The following is a 15249-nucleotide window of genomic DNA, read 5'->3' as shown; positions in this document are numbered from 1 at the left end:
AAAAGTAATCTCTAAATTTTATGGGGAGAAGGATTAGCATAACAGCAGACCCTTCCACAGAGACCTGGCAGGCCAGAGAGGGCTGGCAGGATATAGTCAGGGTCTTAAATGAGAAGAACATGCAGCCAAGAATACTTTATCCAGCAAGGCTCTCATTCATAATAGAAGGAGAGATAAAGAGTTTCCAAGGTAGGCAGAAACTGAAAGGATATGTGATCATGAAGCCAGCTCTGCAAGAAATACTAAGGGGGAATCTGTAATAGAGGAAGTCCAAGGTAACAATCCACAAAAACAGGGACGGAATAGGAATCATGATGACACTGAATACATATCTTTCAATAGGAACTTTGGATATGAATGGGTTTAGTGACCCCAGCAAAAGGTGCAGCTGCTGATTCAGACCGTGACATAAGGGAGGAACAATAACACTGGCGGTGGCCAGCTCTTCAGCCCTAGAGTCAGCTCCCGCAGTAACTCCTGCAGACCCCAGTCCGTGGGAGCCTGGATGCTGCGGGCATGGGGGGAACTGACCTGCACAGCTCGGGGGTGCCCGCGGCAGGAGCGTCCTCGCGGTCCTGTGTCCTCCTGGCCCCCATGTCCCAAGGGGATCGCGGATCCTTGCTGTGTCCCCCAACACCCTGGGGTCCGGGGCCTGCGCCTCTGGAATTGCTCTCCCAGGGCCATGCATTCCCCTCCTAGCCGCCGCTGCCAGAGCCGCCACCTGCGCTGCTCCGGGGCCCACTGGGTACGCACTCCAGCCATTGCTGGAGCTCCGTCCATGGTCTGTGGCGGCTCTCTCCATTTCCTATGTTAGTGACCCCGGGAACCTGGGGGCTCCACTGCCCATCCTGGGATCCTGCCTGAGTTCCCTGTGAGTGCCTTTCCATCCGGGAATGTTGGTCAAGTTCCTGATTCTCCCGGTCTGGGCTTTCCCGTCCTGGAGTCTCTCCTGCCTGGCCTTAGCCTGGCTCCTTGTGGAGGCTCTCTCCCATTGGAGTGTACTCATTTATTTTTCCGTGTTTCTACCTTGATAGAAGCGCAAACGCTTCTCACTTTAGCCTTCCAGCTATTCTCTGTTTAAATCAGAGGACGAATTCATCGGGTTTCAGGATGATTTGAAAGTTATCTAGGTAAGTTGATGAGGACAGGTGATTTCGGGATCCTACTCTTCCCCCATCTTGTCGACAGCCATGTCTCTCATTATTTTGACTTCCTATTTTCCCATTGAATTTACACAAATATTTTATTTATCTTACTTTCATTTTACTCTTTAAAAATTTGAACTCAATCACCCATTAGAAACGACAAATACCCATCGTTTGCTTTGACGTGGTTGTAACTGGAGGGTATTATGCCGAGTGAAATAAGTCAATCGGAGAAGGACAAATATTATATGGTCTCCTTCATTTGGGGAATATAAAACATAGTGAAAGGAAATAAAGCAGAAATGAGATAAAATCAGTCTGAAAAATCAGAAAGGGAAACAGAATGAGAGACTCCAAACTCTGGGAAATGAACTAGAGGTGGTAGAAAGGGAGGTGGGCATGGCTTGGGGGTCACTGGGTGACAGGCACTGAGAAGGGCACTTGATGGGATGAGCACTGGGTGTTATTCTATATGTTGGCAAATTGAACACCAATAAAAAATAAATTTAAGAAAAATTAAAAATAAAAGATTCAGCTGTAGTGCTATCTAGGTGGCAATTCCTTGCAGGGTAGGACAAGGTTCCCCAGAGGGCTATATATCTTCTAAATCAGCTTCTAATGTATGATGCTGTTTCTCACATAGCTCACATTTACAGGTGCAGGAATCGAGGACTGGAACTGGGAGTTGTACTACTCACTATAACCCGTCATGATCTACTTGCAAAATGTTTCTTTCTTTCCCACGATTTATTATTCTGCTGGCCTAGAGGTCTCAGGTTCAAAGAGAGACACAAAAACAATCCCACTGATCTGGAAATTGAAACTGGTGCCTGGCCACTTTGAGCTCTTCAGGCCCCTGAATCAATAGGCAAGGAAGGAAGTTACTATGCTGGCTGGGTGATTAATCCCAAATACTGGTAGAAATTGGATGAACTCCATAATGGAGGTTAAGAAGAGCATGTGTGAAAATCAGAGGATCAGTAAAGACATCTTTTAATATTACCTTCATGTTTTCATTTTCATTTCCTTCCATGTATTTTTTAATTTACACTTTAATTTCTGATTAACCCATTCATTATAAGCAGTAGGATATTCTTTAACCCCCATGTATTAGTGGTATTTCCAGTTTTTTTTCTTGTGGTTGACCTTAAGTTTCATGGCATTGTGGTTGGAAACTATGCATGGTATAGTCTTCATCTTTTTGTACTTGTTCAGGTCTGATTTGTGACCTGGTATGTGATCTATTCTGGAGAATGTTTCATATGCACTCAAAAAGACTGTCTTCTGCTGCTTTAGGATGAAATGTTCTGAATATATTTGTTAAGTACAAAAAAAAGAAAAAAAAAAAATAGAAACGACAAAGAGATACTACTTGCTTCGATGTGGATGGAACTGGAGGGTATAATGCTGAGGGAAAATAGTCAATCAGAGATAGGCAATCATTATATGGTCTCATTCATTTGGCATAATAAAAAATAGTGAAAGGGAATAAAGGGAAACAGAGAAAATGAGTGAAAATATCAGTTGATGATGACAGAATATGAGAGACTCCTAACTCTGAGCAATGAAAAAGGGGTACTGGTAAGGGAGTTTCCTGGATGGTTGGGGTGACTGGATGACATGCGCTGAGGGGGGCACTTGACGTGATGACCATGGGAGATATGCTATATGTTGGCAATTGAACTTTTTCATTTAGGACCCTGAATATATCATGCCAGCCCTTTCTGGCCACCCAGGTCGCTGGGGAGAGGTCTGCTGTTAACCTACTACTTCTCCTCATAAAGTTTAGGGATCCTTTGTATCTTGTTGCTTTGAGGATCTTCTCTATCTTTGGAATTTGGAAGTTTCATGATGAAATATCAGGGTGTTGAATGGTTTTTTTGCTTTTAGGGGAGGATCACTCTAGCTCCAGGATCTTCATGCCTGATTCCTTCCTCAAGTTAGGGAAGTTCTCTGCTATGATTTGTTCTCATACGCTTTCTGGTCCTCTGTTCCTTTCGACACCCTCTGGAACCCCCTTTAAATGTAGATTTTTCCTTCTTAAGCTGTCATTTACTTCCCTTAACCTTTCCTCATGGTCTTTTGTTTTTCTCTTTTCCTCTGCTTCCTTCCTTGCCATCAACCTGTCTTCTATGTTACTCACTCGTTCTTCCACCTCATCAACCCTGGTCTGTAGGACCTCTAGTTTGGATTTTTAAGTGATTTAAGTGATTTTTAATTTCGGCCTGATTAGATCTAAATTTTGCAGTCATGAAGTCTCTTGAGTCCTTTATGCTTTTTTCTAGAGCCACCAGTAGCTTTATAATAGTGCTTCTGAATGGCTTTCTGACATTGAATTGTAATCCAAATTTTGTAACTCTGTGGGAGCGAGGACTGTTTCTGGTTCTTTCTTTTGAGGTAAGGTTTTCCTTCTAGTCATTTTGCTCAGTGCAGAGTTGCCAAAAACAATTTCTATTGGGGAAAGAGAAAAAGAGAGAAGAGAAGGAAGGAAAGAAAAAAACTTAAAAAAGAAGAGAAAAAAGAGAAAAAAGAGAAGAAAAGAGAAAAACAAAAATATGGGGGGGGGAGGAACAAACAGAAATCAAAAAACAAAAAAACAAAAAAATAAGGGGAGTACACTCTGATTCTGTATACTGTAAATTCCTCGACTTCCACTGGAACTTTCCAGCACTGGTTGATCAATAATTTTTTTTTCCTGTCTGTCTAGCTGGTCTTCTGGGGTAGGGGCTTGCTGTTCTGATTTTCAGGTGTTAGCACTTTGGGGAGCTGCTCAGCCCCCTGCCTGGTTCAGGGCTCAGTGAAAGATGTTTAACCTGTTTATACAGTGAGGGCACTATGAGGCTTATTGGGGTTTTTTTATCCTGTGAGACCCCAGTAGGAACAACAACAGTGGCGGCGGCCAGCTCTAGAGCCTGGAATCAGCTCCTGCAGTAACTACGAGCTCTCAGTCTGCAGGGGCCTGGATGCTCTGGGGGAGGGGCCGCTGATCTGCTCAACTTGGGGCAGGAGTGTCCTTGCTGTCCTGTCCCTCCTGGCCTCTGCCTGTCCCCGGGGGAGCGCCGGATCCTGGACTGTGTCCGCAGGCACCCTGTGCTCCTGGCCTGCGCTGTTGGATTCGCGCTCCCAGCTGCGCAGCCCCTTCTGCGTGGAGCCTCTGCTGTAGCCGCATCTGAGCTGCTCCTGGGGGCTGTGGAGACCCCCGCTGCTCAAGCTGCCTCCGAGCTGCTCCCTTGGACGAGCAGCCCCCTGCCCCAGGTGCCTCCGCCTGAGCCGCCTCTGAGTTGTTCGCGGGTCCAGCCAGGCACGCTGCAGCCCTTTAGGGAGCTCAGCCGTGGGGTGTGGTGTGCTCTCCCTGGGGCGCAGGTGGTCTGTTAGTGTCCCTGGGAGTCTGAGGTCATCCCTGCCCTCCTGGGATCCTGCTCTAACTCCCTGAGAGCGCCTTCTGTCCGGAAGAATGGTGAAACTCCTGCTTCTCCAGGCTGGGCTCTCCTGTCCTGGGGACACTTTTCCAGAGTGGCTGCACCAGTTTGCACTCTCACCAACAATGCAAGAGGGTTCCCCTTTCTCCACATCCTCGCCAACATTTCTTGTTGGTGGCAGACTATGTCCGGAGCAAGGACTTTTGGGACTGCCTCATGAGTACGCATTTCTGGGGCCCTGTAGCCAACTGGGGTCTTCCCATTGCTGCCATCAATGACATGAAAAAGTCTCCAGAGATTATCAGTGGGCGGATGACATTTGCCCTCTGTTGTTACTCCTTGACATTCATGAGATTTGCCTACAAGGTCCAGCCTTGAACTGGCTTCTGTTTGCATGCCATGCCACAAATGAAGTAGCCCAGCTCATTCAGGGAGGACGCCTTATCAAACATGAGATGAGTAAAAAGGCATCAGCATAACAGTGGAAAATGGGCAACCAGGTGTTTGAAGGGACAGCGTCTGCGCTGCTGCTGAGTCACAGATTCCATCCTCAGAATAGTCTTGCTAAGGAAAATAAGCTGAATGCTATTTTTACTAACCAATTTTTCTAGAAATAGCTGAGAGTCCCTAAGCCAACTCTCTGCTGCCTTACACATACCAAGTATTTTACTTCTCTTCATAAAGAGTAGCTCAAAATATGCAATCAATTTAATAATTCCCAATGATGGTTTTATCTGCAGTAATATGTATATTACTTGCTAGAATTTACTTAATAAAAAATTGGATAAAAATTGTAATTATTAGCACTTAAATACTCAGAATCTTTAACTCTTTAATGACCATGAGACCACCGACAGCTGGCCATACTTACACTGTCATCGCCAGTTTTTTTTAACCATTTAACTTTCTTTACTGAAAACCAATATTCAAGAAAGATGAACCCTCAATGCATCCTCTTATACTGACCAACGTAACTAAGTACAAATGAAGTCAATGGTGTACTCCGTTAGCATGCTGTGCTGTGTGTCAAGAAAACAAGCCCTCCCCCGCCCGAGCCTGGCCCCTGGCAAACACAGATAAATGATTGTGCACTGCGCTACGATACCGTTAGGTGAGAGCTTTGGTTCATGCAGTCGGCTGCCAGAGGTCGCACTGAAACCCGGAGCCCCAGCACCCACAGTCACCGGCGGCCAGCGCGTGGCGTCAGCCGTGCTCCTTCCACAACACCAGATGAATACTGTGGTCGGGCATGCTGATGGCGAAGACCAGGCCCTTGCATTGTGCCCATCCAGTCCATTGAGCCAGGACGCTTCGCCGCCAGGAAGCTCGAGCCTCTCTTTGATTCCAGTACTCTGGCAGGGGCCAGCGGCCTTGTTCATTTTAGCCATTCTGACAGATGTGAGATGGTATCTCATTGTGGGTTTTGTTTAGTTTTGTATTTTCCTGATAATGAGTGATGTGGAGCATTTTTTATCATGTGTCTGTTCTCCACGTGTAGGATTTTTTGGAGAAATGTCTGTTCATGTCTTCCACCCATTCCTTCGCTGGATACTTGTTTTGAGTGTAGACTTCCATAGTTCTTTATAGATCTTAGATACTAGCCTTTTGTCTCATATGTCATTTGCAAATGCCTTCTCCCATTTTGTAGGTTGCTTCTTAGTTTTATGGACTTTTTCCTTTGCTTTTGAACTTGATGAAGTCCAGTAGTTCAGTTTTTCTCTTGTTTCCCTTGCTTTTATAGACATGTCTTGCATAAGTCGCTATGGCCAAGATCAAAGAAGTTGTTGCCTGTGTTTTTCTCTAGGATTGTGATGGATTGCTATTTAACCTTTAGGTCTTTCATCCATTTTGAGTTTATCTTTGTGTGTGGTGTAAGAGAATGGTTCAGTTGAGTTTTCTGCATGTGGCTGTCCAATTTGTTGAAGAGACTGTACTTTTTCCAGCGGATATTCTTTTCTGCTTTGTCGAAGATTAGTTGACCATAGAGTTGAGGGTCCATTTCTGAGTTCTCTATCCATTCCTTGATCAATGTGTCTGTTTTTGTGCAGTATGATAACATTTTGATGATGACAGCTTTGTCTATGACATACAGAAAAAACCTTAGACAAAATACAGCCTGAAATCCAGACATTGTGATATAACCTGCTTTTGATTTCTTTTTCAACATTCCTATGGCTAATTGGGGTCTTTTCCAGTTCCATGCAAATCCTAGAGTTATTTATTTATGTTCTGTGAAAAATGTCAAGGGTATTTTGATAGGGACTACTTTGAAAGGGTACATTGCTTGGGTATCATGGACATTTTCACAATATTGATTCTTCAAATCTTTGAACATGCAGTGTTAATATATGTCTTTGCTCTTCCACAATTTCTTTCATAGGTATTCTGTAGTTTTTAGTTACAGATCCTTTACCTCTTTCATTATGTTTATTCCTAGGTATTTTATGTTTTATGGTGCAATTTTAAGTAGGATCAACCCTAAATTTCCCTTTTTTCAGTATCAGTTTGTAGTAGACAATCAGTTATAACTGATTTCTCTGCATTGATTTTTCATCCTGCCACATTGCTGAATTACAGTATGAGTCCTAGCAAAGTTGCAAACTCTTGGGATTTCCACATAAAGTATCATGTCATCTGAGAAAAGTGCGATTGTGACTTCACTCAGGCTCACATTGTGGCCTGGTTCAGGTGGCCAATCACCATGCAGTTCAGGTGGCCAATGTCAGACGGCTTTCTTAGTGACCCTCTTGATATCGTTGCCTGGAATCCATGCTTAAACGGAAAACAGAGGAGGTGGAGGCAAGATGGTGGAAGAGTAGGGTCCCCAAATTACCTGTCCATTCCCAATTACCCAATAAATTTCAAATCATCCTGAATACCTAGGAATTCAGCCTGAGATTTAAGGAGAGAGCAGCTGGAATGCTACAGTGAGAGAAGAGTTCACGCTTCTATCAAGTATAACATTTTTGGCCACTCTGCACTGAGCAAAATGACTAGAAGAAAAACCTTACATCAAAGGAAAGAATCAGAAACAGTCCCTCTCCCACAGAGTTACAAAATTTGGGTTACAATTCAATGTCAGAAAGCCAATTCAGAAGCACAAGTATAAAGCTACTGGTGGCTCTAGAAAAAAGCAAAAAGGATTCAAGAGACTTCGTGACTGCAGAATTTAGATCTAATCAGGCCGAAATTAAAAATCACTTAAATGAGTTGCAATCCATACTAGAGGTCCTAACGATGAGGGTTAATGAGGTAAAAGAACGAGTGAGTACATAGAAGACAAGGCAAGGAGGGAAACTGAGGAAAAAAGACACAAACGACTAAAAGATCATGAGGATATCTTAAGGGAAATAAATGACAGCCTCAGAAGGAAAAAAATCTATGTTTACCTGGGGTTCCCGAGGGTGCCAAAAGGGACAGAGGTCCAGAATACGATTTCAACAAATCAGAGCTGAAAGCATCCCTAATTTGGGGAGGGAAACAGGCATTCAGATCCAGAAATAGAGAAACCCCTTAAAATCAATAAAAACGACTCAACACCTCGACGTTTAATAGTGAAACTTGCAAATTCCAAAGATAAAGAGAAGATCTTTAAAGCAGCAAGAGACAAGAAACTTGTAACTTTTATGGGGAGAAGTATTAGCACAACAGCAGACCTCTCCACAGAGACCTGGGGCTATGAACGGCTGGCAGGATATATTCAGGGTACTAAATGAGAAGAACATGCAGCCAAGAATACTGTATCCAGCAAGGCTCTCATTCAGAACAGAAGGAGAGATAAAGAGCTTCCAAGATAGGCAGAAACCGAAAGAATATGTGATCATGAAGCCAGCTCTGCAAGAAACACTAAGGAGGAGTATGTAATAGAGGAAGTCCAGGGGAACAATCCACAACAGGGACTGAACAGGTATCATTGATGACACTAAATACATATCTTTAAGTTGTAGCTCTGCACGTGAATGGGCCTAACGACCTCAGCAAAAGGTGCAGCTGCAGTTACAGACTGGATAAAAGAGGAAAACCCACCTATGTGCTGTATACAAGAGACTCATTTTACACATAAGGACACCTACAGCCTGAAAATAAAAGGTTGGAGAACTGCGTACCATTCCAATGGTCCTCAAAAGAAACAGGCGTAGCCATTCTTAGATCAGATAAACTAAAGTTTATCCCAAACCCTGTAATAAGAGATGAAGAGGACACTATATCATACTTAAAGGATCTATCCAACAAGATGACCTAACAATCATCAATATGCATGCCCCGAATGCGGGAGCTGCCAAGTATAGCAATTAATAACCAAAGTTAAGACATGCTTAGATAATAATACACATATACGTGGTGACTTGAAAGTAGCACTTTCTACAATCGACAGGATTTCTAAGCACAACATCTCCAAAGAAACAAGAGCTTTAAATGATACACTGGACCAGATGGATTTCGCAGATATGACAGAACTTTCTATGCAAACACAATTGTATACACATTCTTCTCAAGTGCACATGGAACTTTCTCCAGATTAGACAACATACTGGGACACTAATCAGGTCTTAACCGACACCCAAAGTTTGGGATCGTCCCCTGCATATTTTCAGACCATAATGCTTTGAAATTAGAACTAAATCACAAGAAGTAGTTTAGAAGGATTTTAATCACATGAAGGTTAAGAAACATCCTGCTAAAAGATGAAAAGGTCAAGCAAGAAATTAGAGAGGAATTATAAAGTTTCATGGAAAATAATGAGAATGAATATACAACCGTTCAAAATCTTTGGGATACACAACAAGCAGTCCTGAGGGAGAAATACATCACAATACAAGTATCCATCCAAAAACTGGAAAGAACTGAAATACAAAAGCGAACCTTGCACCTAAAGGAGCTGGAGAAAAAACAGCAAATAGATCCTATACCCAGCAAGAAGAGTATAATATAGATTCGAGCAGAACTCAATAAAGTAGAGTCCAGAATAACTGTGGAATGGATCAACAAAGTCAGGAGTTGGTTCTTTGAAAGAATTAATGATATAGATAAACCATTAGCTAACCTTATTAAAAAGAAGAGAGAGAGGACTCACTAAAATCATGAATGAGAAAGGAGAGATCACACCAACACCACAAATGATGTTAAAAACTTATGAGCAAAAAAAAAAAAAAAAAAAGTCTGGAAAACCACAACTACCAAAACTGCAACAGGAAGATGTGGTTTATGTATGCAATGGATAGTACTCAGCCATTAGAAACAACAAATACCCACCATGTGCTTCAATGTGGATGGAACCAGAGGGTATTTTGCTGAGTGAAATAAGTCAATCAGAGAAGGACAAACATTATATGGTCTCATTCATTTGGGGAATATAAAAAATAGTGGAAGGGAATAAAGGGGAAATGAGAAAAAATAAGTGGGAAATATCAGAAAGGGAGAATAAGAAAGACTCCTAACTCCAGGAAACGAACTAGGGGTGGTGGAAGGGGACATGTGCAGGGGGTGGGGGTGACTGGGTGACGGGCACTGAGGTGGGCACTGATGGAATAGGCACTGGGTGCTATTCTATATTTGGCAAATTGAAATAATGAATGAGAAAGGGGAGATCACTATCAACATCAAGGAAATACAAACAATTTAAAAACATATTATGAACAATTATACACCAATAAATTAGACAATCTATTAGAAATGGACATTTCTGGAAAGCCACAAACTATCAAAACTGGAACAGGAAGAAATAAAAAACCTGAAGAGGCCAATAACCAGAAAAGAAATTGAAGGAGTCATAAAAAAACCCCAAGACACAAAAGTCCAGGGCCAGATGGCTTCCCAGGGGAATTCTATCAAACGTTTAAGAAGATACCTATTCTACTAAAGCTGTTTGGAAAGATATAAAGAGATGGAGTACTTCCAACTTCGTTCTATGAGTCCAGCATCACCTTAATTCCAAAACCAGACAAAGACCCCACCAAAAAGAATGACAGACCAATATCCCTAATGAACGAGGATGCAAAAATTCTCCACAAGATATTAGCCAATAGGATACTAAAATACATTAAGAAGACTATTCACCATGACAAGTAGGATTTTTCCCCGGGACACAAGGCTGGTTCAACACTTGTAAAACAATCAATGTGATTCATCATATCAGCAAGGAAAAACCAAGAACCATATGATCCTCTCAAATGCAGAGAAAGCATTTGACAAAATACAGCATCCATTCCTGATCAAAACTCTTCAGAGTGTAGGGATAGAGGGAACATTCCTCAACATCTTAAAAGTCATCTTTGAAAAGCCCACAGCAAATATCATTCTCAATGGGGAAGCACTGGGAGCCTTTCCCCTAAGATCAGGAACAAGACAGGGATGTCCACTCTCACCACAGCTATTCAACAGAGTACTAGAAGTCCTAGCCTCAGCAATCAGACAACAAAAAGAAATAAAAGGCATTCAGATTGGCAAAGAAGAAGTCACACTCTCCCTCTTCACCAATGACATGATACTCTAGATGGAAAACCCAAAAGACTCCACCCCAAGATTGGTAGAACTCATACAGCAGTGTGGCAGGATACAAAATCAATGCCCAGAATTTGGTGGGGACAGGTAATTTTGGGATTCTACTCTTCTGCCATCTTGCAGACAGCCTTGTCTCTCAGTCTTTTGATTACCTTATTCCCTTTCTATTTACGCAAATATTTTATTTTATATTATTTTTTTTTACTTTTTAAAAATTTGAATTCAATCTGCCAGCATATCATACACCAATAGTTTCAGATGTAGGATCATTTTGTCCCTACTGAGCTGGGCAGGCAGCTCCTGGTCTGAGGGCCCGTGTTCCAATGCCCCCACCATGTCCAGTGATGTGGTGGCTCCTTCTCCCAGGACTTACTTGTTTCATGAAATCCCCTCTCTGCCGGGTGCCTGGAGGCACTGCAGACATTGTACACATGGGGGTGGACTGGAGGAAGACACTGCAGTCATTGTACACATGGGGGTGGACCAGAGGTGTAGGGCACTCATGTCTCCTGTGCTGAGCTGCGTTGGAGAACTCCAGAGAAGCAGGGAGTACCTGGGCTCCCGCAGGACATGGACTCGCAGCTTTCCTGTGTTGAGCCCTGGTTGACCCCAGAGGTGTCGGAGAGGTTTTTCCCCTCTGTCTGAGTATCCAGGGTACCGATTCACAGTGTCCCGCTCCCAGAGGCTACATGGGAATATGTCCGTGAGCAGCCAGGCCAACCTCACAGTGGGATATGGGACCAGGAGTCGCCTGCTGTGGGTTCGTGGACTCTCTGGACCACAGAGGGGTAAGGGGGAGGTGCAAACATCCAGGTGGAGCCCAAAGAGTTGGAGAGAGGCCTGGGGCATGAGGGGTAAACAGGGGGCTTGCCATGGGCAGGGGCAGAAACAGGGCAGAGAACCTTAGGGAGAGTAGCGAGATCTGTGCCTGAAGTGCCATCTCTGTTGTCATAGGGGAGTGCGTGGTTGCCATGCTTTTATAACAGCCAAGGTGCATCAGAGTGCCCTTCTGTGATGTCACCACATGCCCGTCCAATCAGGCAGGCTCCTTGGGTGGCCTGGTTCAGGTGGCCAATCACCATGCAGCTCAGGTGGCCGATGTCAGATAGCTTTCTCAGTGACCCAGCTGATATCACTGCCTAGAAACCATGTTTAAATGGAAAACAGAGAAGGAGGGGACAAGATGGCCAAAGAGTAGTGTCCCCAGTCACCTGTCCACACCAAATTACCTAGATAACTTTCTTTTTTTATATAATTATTTTATATTGGTGTTCAATTTGCCAACATATAGAATAACCTCCAGTGCTCATCCCATCCAGTGCTCCCCTCAGTGCCCGTCACCCCCACACCCACCCACCCCCCCTTCAACCACCCCTAGTTCGTTTCCCAATTAGGAAATCTCATGTTATGTCTCCCTTTCTGATAATTCCACTCATTTTTCTCTATTCCCCTTTATTCCCTTTCACTACTTTCACTATTTTTTATATTCCCCAAATGAATGAGCCCATATAATGTTTGTCCTTCTCCAATTGTCTTATTTCATGCAGCATAATACCCTCCAGTTCCATCCAAGTTGAAGGAAATGGTGGGTATTTTTTTTTCATATGGCTAAGTAATATTCCATTGTATACATAAACCACATCTTCTTTATCCATTCATCTTTCATTGGATCAAGGCTCCTTCCACAGTTTGGCTATTGTGGACACTGTGCTATAAACATCGGGTGCAGGTGTCCCGGCGTTTCACTGCATCTGTATCTTTGGGGTAAATACTCAGCAGTGCAATTGCTGGGTCGTAGGGCATGTCTATTTTTTACTCTTTGGGAACCTCCACACAGTTTTCCAGAGTGGCTGCACCAGTTCACATTCCCACCAACAGTGCATGAGGGTTCCCCTTTCTCCACATCCTCTCCAACATTTGTTGTTTCCTACTGTGTTAATTTTCCCCATTCTCACTGGTGTGAGGTGGTATCTCAATGTCAAATTGATTTGGATTTCCCTGACCCCAAGTGATGCAGAGCATTTTCTCATGCTTCTTGGCATGTCTATGTCTTCCTCTGTGAGATTTCTGTTCATGTCTTTTGCCCATTTAACGTTTAGATTGTTTGTTTCCTTGCTGTTGATTATGATAAGTTCCTTATAGATCTTGGAAACTAACCCTTTATCTGATATGTCATTTGCAAATATCTTCTCCCATTCTGAAGGTTGTCTTTTAGCTGTGTTGACTGTATCTTATGCTGTGCAAAAGCCTTTATTTTGAGGCAGTCCCAATAGTTCATTTTTGCTTTTGTTTCTCTTGCCTTTGTGGATGTATCTTGCAAGAAGTTACTGTGGCTACAAAAAGGGTGTTGCCTGTGTTCTCCTCTAGGATTTGGATGGATCTTGTCTCACATTTAGATCTTTCATCCATTTTGAGTTTCTCTTTGTGTATGGTGCAAGAGAGTGCTCTAGTTTCATCCTTCTGCATGTGGATGTCCAATTTTCTCAGCATCATTCATTGAAGGACTGTCTTTTCCAGGGGACAGTCTTTCCTCCTTTGTCAAATATTAGTTGAACATAAAGTTGAGGGTCCAATTCTGGATTCTCTATTCTGTTCCGTTGATCTATGTGTCTGTATTTGCCAGTACCACATGGTCTTGATGACCACAACTTGGGAGTACAACCTGAAATCTGGCATTGTGATGCCCCCAGATATGGTTTTCTTTTTTAAAATTCCCCTGGCTATTCGGGGTCTTTTCTGATTCCACACAAATCTTAAAATAATTTGTTATAACTCTCTGAAGAAAGTCCATGGTATTTTGATAGAGATTGCATTAAACGTGTAAATTGCCCTGGGTAACATTGGCATTTTCACAATATTAATTCTGCCAATCCATGAGCATGGAATATTTTTCCATCTCTTTGTGTCTTCCTCAATTTCTTTCAGAAGTGTTCTATAGTTTTTAAGGTATAGATCCTTTACCTCTTTGGTTAGGTTTATTCCTAGGTATCTTATGCTTTTGGGTGCAATTGTAAATGGGATTGAATCCTTAATTTTCTTTCTTCAGTCTCATTGTTAGTGTAGAGAAATGCCACTGATTTCTGGGCATTGATTTTGTATCCTGCCACGCTACCAAATTGTGTATGACTTCTAGCAATCTTGGGGTGGAGGTTTTTGGGTTTTCTATGTAGAGTATCATGTCATCGGCGAAGAGGGAGAGTTTGACTTCTTCTTGCCAATTTGAATGCCTTTAATGTCTTTTTGTTGTCTTTTGCTGAGGCTAGGACTTCCAGTACTATGTTGAATACAGTGGTGAGAGTGGACATCCCTGTCTTGTTCCTTATCTTAGGGGAATGCTTCCCCATTGAGAATGATATTTGCTGTGGGCTTTTCAAAGATGACTTTTAAGATGTTGAGGAATGTTCCCTCTATCCCTATGCTCTGAAGAGTTTTGATAAGGAATGGATGCTGTATTTTGTCAAATGCTCTCTCTGCATCTAATGAGAGGATCATATGGTTCTTGGTTTTTCTCTTGCTGATATGATGAATCACATTGATTGTTTTACGAGTGTTGAACCAGTCTTGCATCCCGGGGATAAATCCTACTTGGTCATGGTGAATAGTTTTCTTAATGCATTGTTGGATCCTATTGGTAGTATCTTCTTGAGAATTTTTGCATCCATGTTCATCAGAGATATTGGTCTATAATTCTCCTTTTTGGTGGGGTCTTTCTCTGGTTTTGGAATTAAGGTGATGCTGGCCTCATAGAACGAAGTTGGAAGTACTCCAACTCTTTATCTTTCCAAACAGCTGTAGTAGAATAGGTATGATTTCTTCTTTAAACGTTTGATAGAATTCCCTGGGAAGCCATCTGGCCCTGGACTTTTGTCTTGGGAGGTTTTTGATGACTGCTTCAATTTCCTCCTGTTATTGGCCTGTTCAGGTTTTCTATTTCTTCCTGTCCAGTTTTGGTAGTTTGTGGCTTTCCAGAATGCTTCCATTTCTTCTAGATTGCCAAATTTATTGGTGTATAGCTGTTCATAATATGTTTTTAAATTCGTTTGTATTTCCTTGGTGTTGGTAGTGATCTCTCCTTTCTCATTCATGATTTTATTAATTTGAATCTCCTCTCTTCTTTTTAATAAGGCTGGCTAATGGTTTATCTATCTTATTAATTCTTTCAAAGAACCAACTTCTGATTTGTT

The 15249-nt window shown here is 42.7% G+C and overlaps 1 pseudogene; it reads left to right on the top strand.

Annotated features, from left to right (window-relative positions):
* The first annotated feature begins 4746 nt into the window (after positions 1-4746).
* On the top strand, positions 4747-5058 carry LOC119879038 (annotated as a pseudogene).
* The last annotated feature ends 10191 nt before the right edge of the window (positions 5059-15249 follow it).

The sequence above is a fragment of the Canis lupus genome, unplaced genomic scaffold (assembly GCF_011100685.1).
Source record: "Canis lupus familiaris isolate Mischka breed German Shepherd unplaced genomic scaffold, alternate assembly UU_Cfam_GSD_1.0 chrUn_S2218H2418, whole genome shotgun sequence".
Lineage (NCBI taxonomy): Eukaryota > Metazoa > Chordata > Mammalia > Carnivora > Canidae > Canis > Canis lupus.
The sequence above is the reverse complement of the archived record's forward strand: the minus strand, read 5'-3'. Positions and strand labels throughout refer to the sequence as shown.